Source organism: Arachis duranensis, chromosome 1 (assembly GCF_000817695.3).
Source record: "Arachis duranensis cultivar V14167 chromosome 1, aradu.V14167.gnm2.J7QH, whole genome shotgun sequence".
NCBI lineage: Eukaryota > Viridiplantae > Streptophyta > Magnoliopsida > Fabales > Fabaceae > Arachis > Arachis duranensis.
The window spans coordinates 77,296,252-77,302,430 of NC_029772.3; positions in this window are offsets into that span (position 1 = coordinate 77,296,252).

Consider the following 6,179-nt stretch of genomic DNA (forward strand, 5'->3'; position numbering starts at 1 on the left):
CTTTTATGCCAGTTTGGGCGTTTAACTCCCGTTTTGGTGCCAGTTCCAGCGTTTAACGCTGGGAATTCTAAGGGTGACTTTGAACGCCGGTTTGGGCCATCAAATCTTGGGCAAAGTATGGACTATCATATATTGCTGGAAAGCCCAGGATGTCTACTTTTCAACGCCATTAAGAGCGCGCCAATTGGGCTTCTATAGCTCCAGAAAATCCACTTTGAGTGCAGGGAGGTCAGAATCCAACAGCATCTGCAGTCCTTTTCAGTCTCTGAATAAGATTTTTGCTCAGGTCCCTCAATTTCAGCCAGAAAATACCTGAAATCACAGAAAAACACACAAACTCATAGTAAAGTCCAGAAAAGTGAATTTTAACTAAAAACTAATAAAAATATACTAAAAACTAACTAGATCATACTAAAAACATACTAAAAACAATGCCAAAAAGCATACAAATTATCCGCCCATCAACTGCTCATGGGAAGAGATGAAGTTTGGTCACTGATTATACCACACAAATTCATAAATCAAAGTATTAGTAGGATTAAATGTCACAATATCCATCCAACCCCCAATCTAATCCAATGTGAGAAAGCAATTCTAGCATGAATTCTTCATCCCTCTCTCAAGGATCCGAAGAATTCCAATTATGGATAGCTTCTCTGTCAAGACAACTATCCAATTGAATTCAGATCGAAAGCTTTCTAGCAAAAATTAAGAGAAAAGAAAGAAGATGAAGATGAAAACTACTATTGATCCATTGAATTACAATAGAGCTCCCTAACCCAATGAAAGGGGTTTAGTTGTTCATAGCTCTCAAAATAGAAAATGGAATTGAAAGATACATTGCAGAATTGAAAGAATTGCAGAAAATCAAAATTAGCAGTGTCTCAATATCCCTCCGCTCGCTAAAAAATCTCTTCCACTAACTTAAATTCTAAGCTATTTATACACTTTCTTCCATTGATCTTCAATCTCTGAATTGGGCTTTTGGCCTTGATTGAATTGGGTCGAAGTTGCTCCACTTGGTTTTCCTTACTGTTGAGAAGAGATCTGTTTGATTTGCAAGGTTTTGATGCTCACGTTGGAGTTTGCTGCACGAAATTGTGATCATCAACAATGGCACCAATAGACTTGGAGCTCTCAAACGTGAATCACACTTTGTCACAACTTCACACGACTAACCAGCAAGTGCACTGGGTCATCCAAGTAATACCTTACGTGAGTAAGGGTCGATCCCACAGAGATTGTTGGTATGAAGCAATCTATGGTCATCTTGTAAATCTCAGTTAGGCGGATTCAAATGGTTATAATGGTTTTCAAATATAAAGATAAATAAAGCATGAAATAAAGATAGAAATACTTATGTAATTCATAGGTGGGAATTTCAGATAAGCGCATGAAGATACTGTGTTCCTTCTGAATCTCTGCTTTCCTACTGCTTTCATCCAATCCTTCTTACTCCTGTCCATGGCAAGCTGTATGTAGGGCGTCACCGTTGTCAATGGCTACTTCCCATCCTCTCAGTGAAAATGGTCCAAATGCTCTGTCACAGCACGGCTAATCATCTGTCGGTTCTCGATCATGTCGGAATAGAATCTATTGATTCTTTTGCGTCTATCACTACGCCCAACAATCACGAGTTTGAAGCTCATCATAGTCATTCAATCCCTGAATCCTACTCGGAATACCACAGACAAGGTTTAGACTTTTCGGACTCTCAAGAAGGCTGCCAATAGATTCTAGCTTATACCACGCAGATTCTGATTAAGGAATCCAAGAGATATTCATTCAATCTAAGGTAGAATAGAGGTGGTTGTCAGGCACGCGTTCATAAGGACGGATGATGATGAGTGTCACGGATCATTACATCCATCAGGTTGAAGTACGAATGATATCTTAGAACAAGAATAAGCTTGAATTGAATAGAAAACAGTAGTAATTGCATTAAAACTCGAGGTACAGCAGAGCTCCACACCTTAATCTATGGTGTGTAGAAACTCCACCGTTGAAAATACATAAGAACAAGGTCCAGGCATGGCCGAGTGGGCAGCCTTCCCAAAGGACATATGAATTCGAAAAATGGGAAAAAGACCCCCAGTACAATAGTAAAAAGTTCTATTTATACTAAACTAGTTACTAGGGTTTATAGAAATAAGTCTAAGTGCAGAAATCCACTTCTGGGGCCCACTTTGGTGTGTGCTTGGGCTGACCTTGAGCTACACGTGCAGAGGCTTCTCTTGGGGTTAAACGCCAAGTTGTAACGTGTTTTTGGCATTTAACTCTGGTTTGTGACGTATTTCTGGCATTTTACTCCAGAATGCAACATGGAACTGGCGTTTAACGCCAGTTTGCGTTATCTAAGCTTGAATAAAGTATGGACCATTATATATTTCTGAAAAGCCCTGAATGTCTAATTTCTAAAGCAGTTGAGAAAGCGCCATTTGGAGTTCTGTAGCTCTAGAAATTTCATTTTGAGTGTAGGGAGGTCAGAATCTAACAGCATCAGCAGTCCTTTGTCAGCCTCCTATCAGATTTTTGCTCAGGTCCCTCAATTTTAGCTAGAAAATACCTGAAATCATAGAAAAACACACAAACTCATAGTAAAGTCCAGAAATGTGAATTTTGCATAAAAACTAATAAAAACATCCCCAAAAGTAGCTAGATCTTTCTAAAAACTACCTAAAAACAATGCCAAAAAGCGTATAAATTATCCGCTCATCACAACACCAAACTTAAATTGTTGCTTGTCCCCAAGCAACTGAAAATCAAATAGGATAAAAAGAAGAGAATATACTATAAATCTCAAAATATCAATGAATATTACTTCTAATTTGATGAGCGGGACTAGCAGCTTTTTGCTTCTGAACAGTTTTGGCATCTCACTTTAACCTTTGAAGTTTAGAATGATTGGCATCTATTGGAACTCAGAGTTCAGATAGTGTTATTGATTCTCCTAGTTAAGTATGTTGATTCTTGAACATAGCCACTTTTATGAGTCTTGACCGTGGCCCTAAGCACTTTGTTTTCCAGTATTACCACCGAATACATAAATGCCACAGACACATGACTGGGTGAACCTTTTCAGATTGTGACTCAGCTTTGCTAAAGTCCCACTCTTTTGTTTTGGATCACGAATTTAACCACTCAGTCTCCAAGCTTTTCACTTGGACCTGCATGCTACAAGCACATGGTTAGGGACAGCTTGATTTAGCCGCTTAGGCCTGAATTTTATTTCCTTGGGCCCTCCTATGCATTGATGCTCAAAGCCTTGGATCCTTTTTTACCCTTGTCTTTTGGTTTTAAGGGCTATTGGCTTTTTCTGCTTGCTTTTTCTTTTTCTTTCTCTTTTTTTTGCCACTTTTTTTTTGCAAGCTTTGTTCTTCACTGCTTTTTCTTGCTTCAAGAATCAATTTTATGATTTTTTAGATCATCAACAACATTTCTCTTTTTCATCATTCTTTCAAGAGCCAACAATTTTAACATTCATAAACAACAAGATCAAAAATATGCACTATTTAAGCATTCATTCAGAAAACAAAAAGTATTGTCACCACATCAATATAATTAAACTAATTTCAAGGACAATTTCGAAACTCATGTACTTCTTGTTCTTTTGAATTAAAAACATTTTTCATTTAAGAAAGGTGAAAGATTCATGGAATTATTCATAGCCTTAAGACATAGACACTAGACACTAATGATCATGTAATAAAGACACAAACATAGACAACATGAAGTTCAAAAACCGAAAAATAGAGAAATAAGAACAAGGAAGTTAAGGGATGAGTCCACCTTAGTGATGGTGGCGCCTTCTCCTTAAAGGACCAATGGTGTTCTTGAGCTCCTCTATGTCTCTTCCTTGCCTTTGTTGCTCCTCCTTCATAGCTCTTTGATCTTCTCTAATCTCATTGAGAATGATGGAGTGTTCTTGGTGTTCCACCCTTAATTGGTTCATGTCATGACTCAATCCTTCTAGAGAAGTGTTGAGTTATTCCCAATAGTCGTTTGGAGGAAAATGCATCCCTTGAGGCGTCTCAGGGATTTCTTGATGATAAGCTTCCTCATGCGTCTCTTGAGATCCATGAATTGCCTCTCTTGTTTGCTCCATCCTCTTCTTAGTGATGGGCTTGTCCTCTTCAATGAGGATGTCTCCTTCTATGACAACTCCAGCTGAGTAACATAGATGGCAAATGAGATAAGGAAAAGCTAGCCTTGCCAAGGTGGAGGGCTTTTCGGCTACTTTGTAGAGTTCTAGAGAGATGACTTCATGAACTTCTACTTCCTCTCCAATCCTGATGCTATGGATCATGATGGCCCAATCCACAGTTACTTCGGATCGGTTGCTAGTGGGGATGATGGAGCGTTGGATAAACTCCAACCATCCTCTAGCCACAGGCTTAAGGTCCAGTCTTCTTAATTGAACCGGCTTGCCTTTTGAGTCTATTTTCCATTGAGCTCCTTCTACACATATGTCCATGAGGACTTGGTCCAACCTTTGATCAAAGTTGACCCTTCTAGTGTAGGGGCGTGCATCTTCTTGCATCATAGGCAAGTTGAACGCCAACCTTACATTCTCTGGACTGAAATCTAAGCATTTCCCCCGAACCATTGTAAGCCAATTCTTTGGATTTGGGTTCATACATTGATCATGGTTCCTAGTGATCCATGCATTGGCATAGAACTCTTGAACCATTAAGATTCTGACTTGTTGAATGGGGTTGGTAAGAACTTCCCAACCTCTTCTTTGGATCTCTTATCGGATCTCCGGATACTCATTTTTCTTGAGCATGAAAGAGACCTCAGGGATCACCTTCTTCTTGGCCACAACTTCATAGAAGTAGTCTTGATGGGCTTTTAAGATGAATCTCTCCATCTCCCATGACTCGGAGGTGGAAGCTTTTGTCTTTCCTTTCCTCTTTCTAGAGGTTTCTCTGGCCTTAGGTGCCATAAATGGTTATAGAAAAACAAAAAAGCTATGCTTTTACCACACCAAACTTAGAATGTTGCTCGTCCACGAGCAAGAGAATAAAGAATAGAAGAAGAAGAAGAAGATATGGAGGAAAGGGAGAGATGTGTGGGTTTCGGCCAAGGGGGAAAAGAGAGGGTTGTGTTGTGTAAAAATGAAGAAGGATGGAGGGGTTTATATAGTGGAGGGAGAGGGAATGGGGTTCGGTCATTTAGGGTGGGTTTGGGTGGGAAAGAGATTTTGAATTTGAAGGTAGGTGGGGTTTATGGGGAAGAGTGGATGGATGTGAGTGGTGAAGAGGTGATGGGGGAAAAGAGATTAAGGTGATTAGTGAAGGGTGTTTGGGGGAGAGTGTTATTGGATTGTGTGAAGAAGAGAGAAGGTTAGTTGAGGTAGGTGGGGATCCTATGGGGTCCACAGATCCTGAGGTGATCCTGTGGGGTCCGTAGATCTTGAGCTGTCAAGGATTTATCATTCCTGCACCAATTAGGCGTGAAAAATGCCCTCTGCATGCAATCCTGGTGTTTAATGCCAGACTTAAGCTTGTTTCTGGCGTTAAACATCCAGATGTAGCATGTTTCTGGCGTTTAATGCCAACCTGATGCTTGTTTCTAGCGTTCAACATCAGATTCATGCTCTGTTCTGGCGTTGAACGCCAGCCAGATGCTCCTTACTGGCATTTAAATACCAGTAGGCTCTTCCTCCAGGATGTGCTTTTTCTTCTGCTTTTTTTTATTCTGTTTTTAATTTTTTTTGCAATTATTTTGTGACTCCACATGATCATAAACCTAATAAAACATAAAAGAACAATAAAAATATAGATAAATAAAAATTGGGTTGCCTCCCAATAAATGCTTCTTTAATGTCAATAGCTTGACAGTGAGCTCTCATGGAGCTTCACAAATGTTTAGAGCATTGTTGGGACCTCCCAACACCAAACTTAGAGTTTGAATGAGGGGGTTCAACACAAAACTTAGAGTTTGGTTGTGGCCTTCCAACACCAAACTTAGAGTTTGATTGTGGGGGCTTTGTTTAACTCTTTATTGAGAGAAGCTTTTCATGCTTCCTCTCTATGGTTGCTGATGAGCGGATAATTTGTGCGCTTTTTGGCATTGTTTTTAGTATGTTTTTAGTATGATCTAGTTAGTTTTTAGTATATTTTTATTAGTTTTTAGTTAAAATTCACTTTTCTGGACTTTACTATGAGTTTGTGTGT